Below are 15,507 nucleotides of genomic sequence, written 5' to 3'. Positions count from 1 at the left end.
TCTCTGCCCACTCCCCATTCTAGACACTCAGAAAACTATATTCATGAGGCTGTGAAGACATATATAGGAGGTAAGGGCATAGACTGAGTCAGATGGAAAACTCAGAATAGGCTGCCTAATATAAACCTGTCTCCAATCCAGACTTCTTAAAAAGGCTGTCCTTGCTTTATCGGGCATTTTTCCAGCCATTCATGGAGTGATATTTTTGCTCTCATTTTGCTATAATTTGTTCTGTGTAGAACTTTTTTTTGCAACCTTATGAGAAGGGAAACAGGGTCACAGGCTGATGGCAGAGAACGGTGATTTGCTGAATGCTTGTGAAGCCCTTGTGAGTTGAACGGCATACAGAGTAGGCAGTTGATTAACCTGGGAATCTAGGTCTGGATTCCTGGGTATCATGATTTGATGTGTCCCCCAGAAGCTCCTATTTTGTGAACTAAATCCAAGTTCACATGTTGGTGGTATTTAGAGGGGATAATTAGGGCTGGGTGATGTCGTAAGGATGGTGTCTCCATGAAGGCACATTGATAGCTGTATAAGAAAAAAACCTGAAAGAATGATGAGCTAGCATTGTTGCTCTGTCTTGCATTGTGATTTCCCCTTCTCCTGGCATCCTTATAGACTCCCCAGACTTTAGAACTCTGAGAAACAAGTTGGTGTTCTTCAAAAATTCTTAGACACAATTATTTATCACAGCAGCAGGAAGCAGCCTAAAACATTAGACTACAAATTGATTGTTATATCACTAAGGTCCTCTGGGTTCCTAATCCAAAACTGTAAGTGCAAAACACCATGTAATACTGTGGAGAGAAATAGTTTTGGTTTATTCTACTGAAAAGTTTGAGTTTGTTTATTAAGCCCATAAAGATATCAAAAAGGGATATTGATATTATTTTGGATGTGACAAGCTTTTGCCAGAATATCCCAAGAATTATAGGATTTCCAGCACTTATATCCTCCCAGCAATACTAAACACTAGTTGCATCATTTAATCACTATGGTAACCAAAGCAAGCACCCCTTTCTTATGTGCCAATGCCTTGTACATTGGGACTGCCTTGTGGCTGAGATCTGCTGAAAGAGGGTAGAATTAAGAATCTACTTGAGGCTTTTTGGCTACTTTGGAAACATAGATACTAGGACATAAAAGAAACCAAATTTTCAAATACAAAAAAAAGGAAGCAATTTTATGAGGATCATAAGTTAGTGATAGAAGCTGGAAAAGACTTACGTAGTGACACACACCTTTAATCCTAGCACTCTCGGAGGCAGCCTGCGCTCTGTGAGTGTGAGGTCAGCCTGATCAACAGAATGAGTTCTCAGAACCAAAGTTACATAATGAGACCCTGTCTCAAAAACACAAACCAACCAACTGAAACCTCTCTAGGCTGTTCCTAGTTACCCTGTCTGCTTCAGCATCCCGTCCATCCCTCCTACAGGGCTTCCATGCACATTTTCTTTTTTCTTTTTTTTTTTTTTAACATTTCGTGACTTTAATTTTTTTAATATTTTTATTTTCTATATTCTTTGTTTACATTCCAAATGATTTCCCCTTTCCTGGATCCCCCCTCCCGATATGTCCCATAAACCTTCTTCTCTCCATCCCTTCTCCCATCACCTCCCTAGTGTAGACTCCATCCCCGCTAAGCTTGCGGTTTTTGTACTCCATCCCATATATCTGAAGCTTGTGGGCAAGCACAAAGCCATGTATCTAGTCCTGATTCATTTTTAACACTATAGCCGCAATTGTTCCATTAAAGATTATATAAAAGCAGGGGTAAAAAAGCCATTCTTTTTTTTTAAAACATCTCAGCCCTTTCTAATATTTCTAACATCTAATATCTAATCTGCTCAACTTACAGCCACAATCTTCTCTGTCACTACCTCTGATGCCCCACCCACATGCCTCTCTTTTGGACCTCTCGTTGCCTGCCCTAAACCATCTTCCAAAGGTCAGTTCTACAACCACTTTCCCCAAAATCCCTTCCCAAACATTTGTGGTGCCCAATTTTGTGGATCTTGAAGAACTTCATTTTATTTTACAGTTTTTACATTGTAAGTCTCATTCCCCTGACATGAATTCCTTGAAACTAAGTGCTGATACCTTCTTCACCTACTTATTACCATCCTTACAATGATCTGCCTCTCAGGGTTCTCTCTGACTGTAACAAAAGTCCAATATGTGTTTCCTACCCATGTCCCAATGATGTATAGATGTATTCTGTCATATAATGAAGGATTCGCCTTGCCACTACAATGTCTGCAGGTAAAACAAAATTGCATGCATGGTTCTATGCAGTATAGAGTGAGTTGTCATTTTCTACTTGACAGTCTCAAAGATTTCATTAAAGAAGGATCTTAAAAACACGTGTAAGAGAAAAAAATGATAATTTAAGACAAAAAATGGAACTCAGCTATGTCTATTGTCTAGCACAATGGTAAAATTCATATGTGGTATGGTGGTATTTGATTTTGAAAAGAATATGGAAGATAGCAATGTCACAGTGCTACCTACTGGTCCAGGATCCTCAGCATCATAGGGGCATAGTCATCTAAAACCATTTCCTCCTTTGTATATCTACCCTGTGTCTCCTCTATCAGGCCTGTCAGCATTTTGTAACCTACCTGTTATATTGTGTTCCCTGAAAGAATAATGGTAAATTTTATGTGTCAACATGACTAGGCCACACAATGCCCAGATATTTAGTCTGACTTTATTCTGTGACTGTAAAAATGTCTCAGTGGCAGTATGTTTGAACTCATAGCTTAAGTACAGCAGCAGCCTTTTCTACTGTGAATGGCCCTCATCCAACCAGCTGAAGGCCTCAACAGAACAAGGGGACAACCCTTCTAAATCACAGCTGGAATGCCAGCTTTCTATCTGAGCCAAATATCAGTTCTTCTTGGGTCTTGAGCTAGCTTTCATATGAGAACTTTCACAGTGGCTTCTTCTATAAATGTAGCCATACTATCAGACCCCTTGGATCTCCAGAGTCATGGATTCCAGCACTGAGATTTCTTGTAACTGTGTAAACCAATTTCTCATAATTTTTTCACATCACTATACAAATACATGCAAATGTAAAACTTGCAATATGTACATGATCTCATGTGTAAATTAAAAGCGAAGTGGTTTCTATTTCTTTGGAAAACCTACGTTATTACAGATTTGGTACCGAAAAGTGGGGTACTGTTATCAACTGAAGCAGCTTGGACAATGGGTAAGGCTTAAGGAATCTGCTTCCCTCTGAGCAGCATGTTGGTGAACTGTAGCTATTAAAGGTCAGGTGAGAACAAGAACTCACCTGCATAGGAACCAAGTGAGAACAAGAAGCCTGCCTGTGGAAATGGAATAAATGGTGGTTCTTATTATAATGGAACAAAGTACTTGGCTGCATTGTATTCTAATACATTTTGGGGGATAGAAGTGGTAAGTTATGAAATTAGATACTTATTTACCTCATTTCCTCATCAAAATGCCAAAGATGTAGTTTGACTCCTGTTAACTGTAGTGAAATACAGAAGGACAAAGATGAGGTTGTGAGGAACCAGAACTTAAAGTCACAGAAAATCCTCATTGTGTAGTTGAAGACTGCATGGAGTTGAAGACTATTGAAAAGAGCAAGGGCGTGTCAGGACTATCAGTTGGGCACTGTGGTGGTCTGAATATGCTTGGCCCATGGGAAATGGCACTATTAGGAGGTGTGGTCTTATTGGAGGAGATGTAGCCTTGATAGAGGAACTGTGTCACCATGGAGGCCAGGCTTTGAGGTCTCATATATATGCTCTAGTCTGGACAGTATGATGCAGAGTCTCCTCCTGGCTGCCTGCAGGAGACAGTCTCCTTCTGTTGCCTTTGGATCAAGATGTAGAATTCTCAGCTCCTTCAGCACCAAGTCTGTCTACACAATGCCATGCTCTTTACCATGACGACAATGAACTAAACCTCTAATACTGTAAACCAACACCAAATCAAATGTTTTCCTTTATAAGAGTTGCCTTGTTCATGGTGTCTCTCTACAGCAATAAAACCCTAACTAAGACAGGCACTGAGGAAATAGTAAGGAGCACTATCAGACTTCTTATGCCTTATGGTTCAGATGATAAAACACATTTGATTGTGGAGCTACTTTATCCTTCTGGAGAAAGAACCCTGAAAGTCAACCAAAGGTCATTCCCACCACAACCCTGTAGGACACGACTGAATCCTCTTTGGTGTTTTTATTTTGCTGCCATAGGTAAGTGCATGTCCATCTAGTGCCTCAGGGATGAGCCACCTTCACAGGCTGCCTGATAGATGGAAAATTTAATCAAGGAAAACTATTCCCCAGCCTTAAGATCTAATTGCACTTTCCTTGCTAGCTTTAGGGCTTGATGTTATGCTTAGCATCCACTGTGTCCCCACGAGCTCCTACCTGGTCTTCAGCTACTATTACTGTTTTTAGAGATTGTGGATCCTCAAAGAGATTGGGCCTGGCTAGTAGAGGTGAGTCATTAGGGACAGTCTTTTGAATGTAATAAATATTCCAGCCCGGCTTTAGGCTGTTATGGTTAGAGCCCTCTGACAGTCTTGCTTCCCTTGCCATGATAGACTATACCCATAAAAATCATGAGCCCAAATATCCTTTTCCTTTCAGTTGCTTCTGTCTTTTGTCTCAGTGATGAGAAAAATGACTAATACACTTGAAATCTTGCATCCTTTTTTTTTAGAGCCTCTTCCATTAAGAATGCGAGTGTCTATCTTACTCTGTCCTCAGTGTTATTTTTATAGATGATGTCTTGTTTGATTTCATGGGTTTAAACCTAGACAGAAATTTTGCTTTAGGATAAACTATCTCAAGTGTCACTCATGTTTGACCTATATACTATGGGCTATAGACTTAAGAGATGATACTGGTATGTGTTGAGATCTTTGGAGCTTTGGGACTGAAATTGACATATTTTGCATGTGAGCAGGGAATGAATTTTGAGACCCAAGAATAAAATGCTATAGATTAAACTGTGCCTTCTCCAGATTTCAAAATGCTGGAAGCCTTACTCTCAGTGTACGTGCATGATGAGATGATAAAGGCTAAATAATGTCACAAAGATAAGGCCTTGATTTAATAGGGTTGATGGCCTTATAAAGAAAGGAGGGATACCAGAGCCTTTTCTGCTATGTGAGGTCATAGACAAAAGCACTATGTGAAAGCCAGGAAGTTCTTGTCATGTTGAATCTGGCTGGACCCCAAAAATTGTCAGAAAATGAGGGTCTCTTGTTTAAGTCATGCATTCTGTGCTGTTCTGGTATGGCAGTTCAGGGTGGCCAATACACAGTCTTGGACTGGTTTCTGGGTTTTGGAAACTAATAGAGAAGCTATGTATAATGAGCCAAGTCTATCATCTGAAGCTGTGAAAATATGTACCTCCTGGAAATTAAAGAAGTAGCAATGAAGGAAGTTGGTGATGTCATCTCAGGTTGCAGAAGAACTATGATTGACATAAACAGAAACATGATAGAAGCATTTTAGGATGTCTTGGAGACATCTGGATTATGAGAGTTTACTCTAATATAGTATAACCTTTGTCTTTAAATATGCAAAAGAGAACAGCCAAAGAAATCCTGAATCCCCCTCCCCAGACTTCTGTGCAAGAGTACAACCAACTGGACCTCAGAAACTTGTACCGGCACTGTGAGATGTTAGGTTGTTGAACTAAAGTATAATTACTGCTGCCTTATGCATTAAAGTTCTTCGACTCTGTGGCTTAGAATAGCTGTATTTCAAAATACTCTGAAGCACAGAAAGTTGTAGCCTATACATGACCTCTCAGCTTCAGTTATCATTGAGAAAGAGATTAAAGGAAAGACACCACTACATTTTTCTTATCTACAGGATGTCTCAGTTTATGCCTCTTTCCAACTGACATGTATAGTGATCAATTATAAGAAGTTATATGAGAATGGTAAATAGAAATAAACATAAAATGTTAACTATATCATATCTGTAGCATCAACATAGTCATAAATGTCTATCTTAAAAGTAAAATTAATGGTCAAAGGAACACTTGAATTTAGCTAAAAATAACATAGGTTTTAATGTCTTAATGAATGAACTAAATTGAGACCATAATAAAACCAAAAGAAATTACTTAAAGAAATTTGAGATCTTAAAACAAAAGCGAAATATCAGCTGACAGTTGTAGTTGCTGGAGACCATGAATGAGAGGAACAATACAGCGGATGATTTCTGGGAAACTGGAGGAAAAGAAATATAAAAATGCTTTATAGATGCCATTAAGTAGCTGGTGATACAATCCTTCATGCTTTGAAAATGTAATTTTATTTGTGGGTCCTTTAATAGCAATGATAAATGACGTGTGCTGTTTTGCCCCATTCTTGATAATTATTTTTGGTGTATCACTTTGGTTTTTTTACATATTTTTATTGTGACATAATTCAATATCCCATCAATATGACCCATGTAAGATATACAGTGCAGTGATGCTAATATATTCACAAGGTTGTATGCCCACAGCGCCCTCCAATTCTAGCACATTTTTATCAGCCCCCAAAGGAACTCATTGGAAATCCCTGTCCGTTTTCATTGCCCCAGCATACGTTGTCTGGGTGTATTTGTCTATAGTAGACAATTCCATAAAAGTGAATTAACATAATATATGGCTTTCTATCTGTCATCTTTCATGACATGTACCATGCATCAACATTTTATTTCTTTTTATAGCTATGCTGTCTTCTTGTTATTGATTTTACTCCAGTGCTCCAGCTTAATTATGAAATGCTTCTAGATGCTTTCCCAGTTGAAGTACCTCATGTAATAAAACTAGGTCCAGAGGTATGAAACCTGGCAGCCACTGTGATGGTTGGCTCTAATGTCAAATTGACACAAATTCTCATCTAGGTAGAGATTCTCAACTGCAGGGTGGTTAATTGATATTGGAAGATCAATCTCAAGTGTGTGGGGGTAAATTCTGCTAGTAGCTCAGATAAGGAAGTGTCTATCAGGAGGAAGGTGGTTCACCTTTTGCTTGCTTGGTCTTCCCGCTTGATGCTTGATTTATCTTGCTGCTGATGGTGGTGATAAAGGCGATGATGATGGTTATGATGATGATGATGGTGGTGATGATGATGATGATTGTGATGATGATGATGGTGGTGATGATGATGATGGTGATGATGATGATGATGGTGATGATGATGATTGTGATGATGATGGTGGTGATGATGATGGTGATAATGATGATGATGATTGTGGTAATAGTGATAATGATCATGGTGATGATGATTCCTTCACTAATATCAGAAACAGTGTTTCCTAGGCCTGTATATTTGATTAAAGACTCATGGCTCTCCAGAAACTTCCCAGCCTTTTGATGACAGAGTGGGACTGCTGAGGCACCAACTCCCATGTTTTCAACCTGGTATGAGACAGATGTTATTATTTCCATGTTAGCTGATTTAATAAGTGAATGGATGTAATATATGTATGTAACACACATACACACACACACACACACACAATTTGTTTTGTTCTTCTAGAATAATGACTCAACCTTCCTAACACTGCCACTCTTTAATACAGTACCTCATGTTGTGGTGACCCAGACCATTAAATTATTTTCTTTGCTTTTCACAACTATAATTTTGCTACTTTTCTGAATTGTAATGTAAATATCTGTGTTTTCTGATTGTCTTTGGCAACCCCTATGACAGGGTTACTTAACTTCCAAAGGGATTGTGACCCAGAGGTTGAGACCTGTTGCTGTAGAGCACCCTGACTAATATTTCACTTAAAGTTATTTGAAGAATTTTAAGAAACTCCTAAAAAAATGAATACCCTACCTCATTGTACTATACCACATTACTGATGTCCTTTTTAAAACATTGGGCTTGCAAGAGATGGCTCAGTGGCCAAATACTTTCTGTAAAGGCATTGAGTCTGAACACTGAAATCCATGTAGAAATAGAAGCTAGCAAACTTTACAAAATTGATCTCTGATCCCTCCCATATACACAATTAAAAATTAAAATAAAATGCCATGGGGTAATTTAAATATGATGCCCACCATAGTCTCAGACACCTGAATGCTTGGTCTCCAGTTAGTGGCACTGTTTAGGGAGAAGGTGAAGCCTTGTGAGATGAAAAGGATGCTTGTTATGGTAGCTTCCTGTTAGCTATGCCCCAGACAGTATAACGGAAACAGCTTGCTTTCTGTGTGCTAGGCACTGCTTAAGTATTTTATATTTTTAATGTCATCCAATGTTCACAACAATCATATACTTATGTGCTATTTGTATATCTGTTTTATAAGAGATGGGAACTAAGGGCCAGTATGGTTAAGCAGCTCATCTCCAGTTCTGTAATTAGATAGTGGACTTTGATGGGCCTTGTGAGCTAAGTGGAAAAAATGTCACCTTGAAAGGGACAGGACCTTAAAGACTAGAAATAAGAAAATGCCTGATCCTTTTAGAAATGTAACTCCAGTGGAGGCTGAGCAAGGGAAAGGGCTGTGCATCAAAGGCTGAGAGAACAATAATAGGCATCTAAACCACAACGGTGGCTGTGCAAGATGAGAAGACAACCAAATCTGTCATTTAGACTCTTAGAGACTGAGAGGGAAAAGGCACAGTGTACTTGACCACATATAGACACACATATCGTGGGGGAGACAAGGGAAGCCAGAGCAGAGAGATCCCCTGATTTTCAGCCAAAGGAAGCCTTCAAGAGAGGGCACACAGAGGGGAAAGAGGCTATCTGAATGAGCCGAAGATTTGCGTTGACCACACATCCACAATCCATCATTTTTAGTTTTGCAGCTGTAGGCAGAGGAGTGAGGATCTAACAACCATGTCTAGCTTGCTGAGCAACAGAATCTGCAAAGTCCTTGGCATCCTTTGGGACATGAAGGACCTTGATGAGAAGGTAAAGTGAGCAGAGGACCACGATCACTCCCACCTTACAGCCAAGCTGAGCCTGGGAAACTGGGGGGTTTCCTTTAGATGTAGACCCCACTAGGACAGTGGGTCTCAACCTTTCTGTTTCTGTGACCATTTAGGTACATTTTAAAATGTACCTAATAGACCCCCAACCATAAAATTATTTTTGCTGCTATTTCATAACTGTAATTTTGCTACTCTTATAAATTGCAATGTAAATATCTATGATTTCTGATGGTCTTAGGTGACCCCTGGAAAGGGTTGTTTGATCCCCAAAGGGGTTGTGGCACACAGGTTAAAAACCACTGCACTAGAGAGAAAGAGAGAGAACTGAGGTCCTGGTTGGCTTGTCAGCTGTCTCAATAGGTTACCTTCCAGAGGTGCAATAAGCCTGAGGAGTGAGTAGATTTACACCGCTCATCACATAGGGTTTCTGTCATGTGATTACTCAATCCAAGAGGCTTCCCAAAGCCTTCCAGAGCTATGGAATGCAACACTCCAAAGAGCTGGCAGGGATTAAACCCTGAGCCAGGGTCAAACTAGGTCAGGACTCCAGACAGCAGCCAGATGGAATAAAGAAGCCTACCTCTTTCAGCCCTCCATGCACCAGCTGGGTCGCTGAAATCGCAATACCTGCTCTATTGTGGTGGCCAGGTTTTTGATGAAGAAGCAGTTCCTTCTTGTGAGTTTTAAGTATGTCCAGGAACATGATCTTCAGCACTGGACAAAATGGATGATAAAAGATTATCATATGAGTAACTTAGAAGAAAACATAGCACATTACACAGGGGTCACAAAGGTTGGATTTGGCAACAGAGCTGTGTTTTGTAGCAACAATAATACCCTGGGTCATGGGGCCCACATAATGGAATGAGAAGTGCCTACTGCAAGTTGTCCTCTGACTTCTTCCCAAGCGCCATCATCATCACTAAATGCTCATATGTAACTTCTCCTCATCCTTCCCCGCAGACATTCTCTTCAGCCTCTGGTAATACTTTCCATCATATTACCTTTTAAACTCCAATATAGGAGTGACATATAGTACTTCTCTTCTTAAGATTGGTTTATTTCACTTACTGCAATGATCTATCTCCGGTTTTCTCAAGGTTGTCACAAATGACAGGACTTCATTCCTCTTCAATGGCTTCACAGTATTCAGTGTTGTACCATATTCTCTATCCAGCCATCAGTTGGTGACTGCCTCTTCTCTCTTGGGAATGGTTCTTGAATGCACACAGAAGTGCAGCTATCTCTCTTTTCAGATCACAGCCCCCTCCTCCCAGTACTCTGCTCGTATAGTCCTTCCCGCATTCTCCCCTCTCCTCCTGCTCTGAGAAGGAAGAGGCCCGTACTGACCCATCCTCACATATCAAGTCATTACAGGACTAGGCACATCCTCTCCCACTGAGGCTAGATGAAGCAGCCTAGGTAGGAGATCCACAGGCAGGCAACTGAGTCAGGGACAGCCCCTGCTCCAGTTGTTGGGGGGCCTGGATGAAGACTAAGTCAGTGCTGGCATCTCTGAGACACACTGATTTTATTTCTTTCAGATATGTATCCAGAAGTGATATCACCGGATCACTGGTATTTCTACTTTTAATTTTTTTTGAGGAATCTTCATTTATATTGCTTTCCATATGGCTATATTAATTTATATTCCCACCAACATTGTACAAACATCCCTTCCCACCATCGTTACTAGACTATTTTTTATTCTTCAAAGTGGTAAACAGTATTCTTTAATCACCACACACACACACACACACACACACACACACATTGATGAAATAGTTAGATCTGAGAATTCCCCTAAAAATTCTGGAACTTACTTTGTCTCTCACTAACTTCTTTGTTTTAGTTGATGGACAAAGCCTATGCAGACACTGGCACACCATCACCTCTACTTCTCTACCTTCCTCGTGAGGCCCTGCTTTGAGGGCTGAATCTGTGTCCCCACTTTGTGGTCCTAAGGCATCATCAGAGATGAGAAATACCCAATAGGAATCCCTATAATTCAGCATCATCCTGTAGGAGTTAGGTCATGAGAGTAGGACACAGATGAGCACAGACTGAAAAACGCAGAGTCCAGAAGGGCAGGAAAGATCCCCTCGGATGCCAGCATGTCTCATTTTAGCGAGACTGGTGTGATCACAGCAGCTTTGCAGCTGTCAATGAGATGCCATCGTTAAGCAATTAAGAACACAGCCAGGAGTAAGGAAAACCAAAATAGATGCCCACCATGTTTCATTAGGTGTAGCACACTTAGAAGAAACAGATATATAGTAGCTGCTCTTAGAATCAATTGCCTCAAGCTTTAGGGATTATGGAGAAAGTGCCTAATGCCAGGTATGTGCAAATGTGTCCCCTGGACAGTTCAGAGACCTCAAATACAGGAAGGTTCAATAAAGCTTGAAGAAACTGAATAAACTTTTATTCAACCTTATATCTTTGCTTCCTCTTGGATTTCATGGAACTGCCAGTCACAAAAGACCTACCTGCTATAGTTTCAGTGTCTGACCTTGGCCTCCTTCTAAGATTTGGGCACACTCCAGCCCCAGATTGTGCCTACTGTTCACATTTGTCTGTTGTTCTAGTTAGCTTCCCATGACCAAGGAAAGCGTTTATTTTAGCTTGCAGATCATATCCAGGGGATCCAGGGCAAAACTCAAGGCAGGAACTGAAGCAGAAACCATGGATGGGGGAGTGCTGCTTACTGGCCTGCTCCAGCTTACAGTCAGGCACCTTTCTTAGACAGTCCAGGTAGCACCAACCACAGTAGAATGGGCATCATTTAGCAGTCAGGACTGCGTGCCCCCCTCCCCCAACATGCCTAGAAGCTGATCAGACAAGTCAATACAAGTCTATTGAGGGCCCTTCTTTCCAGGTGAGTCATACCTGTGATACTTCCTTTGGAGAATGGCTCAGTAATTTCAGAATGATTTTATTGATTCCTCCTTTCCTTAATGGCACTGATAGCGATCTCATGCACATTTAACTTCATCAAGTGTCATCTCAGGTGACCTTTCTATTATCTGGAGGAAGAAATTTTCCTGTGTCTTGATGAGTCCCAGATGGCAGCAGTTATACAGGTGACACACAACAAATCTGTGTTGGAACTACTTAAATACAGTCAATGTCTAAGACCAGATGTCACAGACTATGAGAAGTAGTTTCAGCATTCACAGAACCCACCTCCCCAAGGGGAAACCCCCAAAGTAAGCAAGGAAGAGAAAGTTCCTCTCTCCATTTCCATCATTTAAAAACTGCAGAAACTCTTGTTAAGGAAGAGTAGAAACTATAATCTACCTACTAGGAAATACTTTCTTCATCACACATTTAAATTATACAAAACAATGAAAGGTCATTTGGAAACAGCTTCAGATCAGTTCTAGAGAGGAAACCGTGAAAGGGCACCAGGCTCAGGGACCATTCTTTGATACTTGAAAGAAAATGAAACAGGAAGTCATTTTTACTTTTTCCAAGTTTATTTTTTTTTTATAAAGGACAGAATAAAATGTTACAAATAACTTAAAGCATGGGAATGGACTACTGTAACCTTGTGAACAGGCTCGATATTTTAGTTACACCAACTATTCTCTGTAGTCTTTCAACAGAGGGGAGCCAGTGATAAAATGAGGTTTCTTGCTTTCTGGCTTGCACGATGGGTAGGTGAGAGTTGTATTGGCTCCACTGTTAAGGTTAAAAGCTGACCCCTAACTTGTTTGGGAATTGTGTTTTCTTTTCTGTGGCCTCCAGCCTTCGGATGAGGTATATTCACTATCTTGAGCTCTAGAAAGGAAAAAAAAAATGTCTCTAATGTACGAAGAAATTTCACTCAGAGAGAACGATGAACATGAATTATTTTATTGTATAGGTCATTACCACTTAGATTTTAAGCCTTAAGCAGCAGACACAGTCTGTAGAGGGCTGAAAAAATAAGTTAAAAATGATACGCTCATCTATTTTAATGCACTGTGCAGTGATCATCACAGAAGTTATCAAGAATAAAACCAAGCATGACTGTACAGAGAAATGACTGCTCTGGTGGCCCGAGTCTTACTCTGGAAAGACACAGCAGAGGAAGGGACACAATTGCACCAGGCTGTCTGCCTTTCTACATCCTGTAAAATAAGACAAAATGACAGCAACCAAGCCCACTAAGTTAAGCACCCTAACTGTGTTTGTTGGTGGTGTATTGCAACAAGAAAGAAGAAACCAGGTATTGAAATGGATGGGAGGTGGGAGTTCGAACCTGTTAATGCTGCAGATGTGTGAAGACAAAGTGAAGGAGAACAGCTTGGCACCTGAAACAAAGCTGAGCAGACCACAGTACTTTGTCATCTGAAAACCATTAACACAATTAACTCCCTTAGCACCAGGTAGCTAAGGGAATTTGGGGAGAAATTTATTTAACACCAATCATAAAAGGTAAGATTTTTAATATTTCAGTTCTGTAGAAAGTCTCACTTGAAGAGTGTAAGGACTTCTCATCAAGTGTATCTCAATTTATTAAAAATGATATAAAAGACAACAGAGATGTATCTGATGTTTGCTGAGATATAATAAAAAGCAGAAGAGCACCAACAACCGAGACTGTGCCTCATAGCAAACTATGTTTTATGATAATTGACAAAGCTTATTGATTTAGAATGAACTACTTGCTAATAGTTCATGATGTTGTGAAAACCCAGATGCCAAATGAGAAATGGTCAAGAACCTACACGAGGAAAACAATCACCATCTGCACAATGGAACACACCAACAAAACAAAAGTAATTCCTCAAGATGGTTTGTGTCTTAGTCAGGGTTTCTATTCCTGCACAAACATCATGACCAAGAAGAAAGTCGGGGAGGAAAGGGTTTATTCAGCTTACACTTCCATACTGCTGTTCATCACCAAAGGAAGTCAGGACTGGAACTCAAGCAGGTCAGGAAGCAGGAGCTGATGCAGAGGCCATGGAGGGATGTTAATGGCTTGCTTCCCCTGGCTTGCTCAGCCTGCTCTCTTACAGAACCCAAGAATACCAGCCCAGGGATGGCACCACCTACAAGGGGCCCTCTTGCCTTGATCCCTAATTGAGAAAATGCCCTACAGCTGGATCTCATGGAGGCACTTCCACAACTGAAGCTCCTTTCTCTGTGATAACTCCAGCCTGTGTCAAGTTGACGCACAAAACCAGCCAGTACACTTTGTTTGTTTGTTTTAAGCAGAAAGGGTGCAAAAGAAATAACCTTCCCTAAAATGGCCTCTGGTTTTTGTCCCTAACATTTGTGGTGACTATCTCATTCCACTGGTGGGTGCTCAACTTCACAATTTGATGTTATTTACTGACTCTAGTTTTCTTTCTTGTATGACATTACCAGAAAGCTAAAGGAGAAGGAGAAAAACAAAGTAAGGAAAATTAATTCCCTCCACCCAGCTTGAGAATTTGTATGCAATGACAAAAACCTTTTAAAAAAATAGGTTTTTCATTAATTTTTAAAAAATGCTATCTGTTGTGTGTAGCAGGGGCTGGGGTGGAAGGTGGCATGAACATGTCCTGACATATATATGTCATACTACCATGTGGGGTTGAGGTCATTATGATTAGTAATAATAACCTTTATCTGTTGAACAATCTCATTCGCTCCAAATTGAATTGTTTAATCATGTGTAACTAAGAGGAAGGAAAGGAAGGAAGGAAGGAAGGAAGGAAGGAAGGAAGGAAGGAAGGAAGGAGGGAGGGAGGGAGGAAGGAAGGGAAGGAGAGAGAGGAAGGGACAGAGGGAGGAGGGAAGAAATGAGGGGGAGGGAAAAACTAAAGGAAGAGGAGGAGTGAGGATAGGGTATTTGATGTAAATCAGAAGAACAAAGAAAGGAAGAGGAGGAGTGAGGATAGGGTATTTGGTGTAAATCAGAAGGAAAGAAAAAAGGAAGGAAGAGGGATGCAGGGAATCTGGCTTTAACAGAAGCAAAAGTAAGCAGTGATTATCAAAAGTATATGCTTACTGGCATGCAATATTGTTACTTATATTATTATGCGAATTGTTTTAAGGCATAATAAAGTTGCCAAGAATAAATAGGATTTATGATTTAAAAGCTGTATATACAGAACAATAATTAAAAGTATAATGCAACACAAAACTAGGGTAACACACAGTCTTTTAATTCATGTGTTTATGGAATGAATAAATAGGTGTGATTTCAATACTGGCTCAGCAGACCAGGTAGCCAAAGAACAAGGATGAGAATATCAAGAGCTCTAACGTAGACCGGAGACTGTGTGGGCTGTGCCTTGCAGACTTGACTTGAGAATTTCTCTCTTGAGGCACATATCCCAAGGTGCTCTGGGAAGAATTTCTGCTAGGGTTGAAAATTTACACCCTTGAAACCAATCCTAAGGACAAAGGGACACTAGAAATAATGACAGATTAAAAAACTTTTAAAGGAGAAAGCAATAATCTAAATTGTACTTTCTGTTTAATATTTAATAATGACAATTTTTATTAAATATTTTCTTTATTTATATTTCAAATGTTATCCCCTTCCCTGGTTTCCCCTCTGAGAACCCCCTATCCCATCCCCCATCTCCC

Source organism: Apodemus sylvaticus, chromosome 4 (genome assembly GCF_947179515.1).
Source record: "Apodemus sylvaticus chromosome 4, mApoSyl1.1, whole genome shotgun sequence".
Taxonomy (NCBI): domain Eukaryota; kingdom Metazoa; phylum Chordata; class Mammalia; order Rodentia; family Muridae; genus Apodemus; species Apodemus sylvaticus.
The sequence above is the reverse complement of the archived record's forward strand: the minus strand, read 5'-3'. Positions refer to the sequence as shown.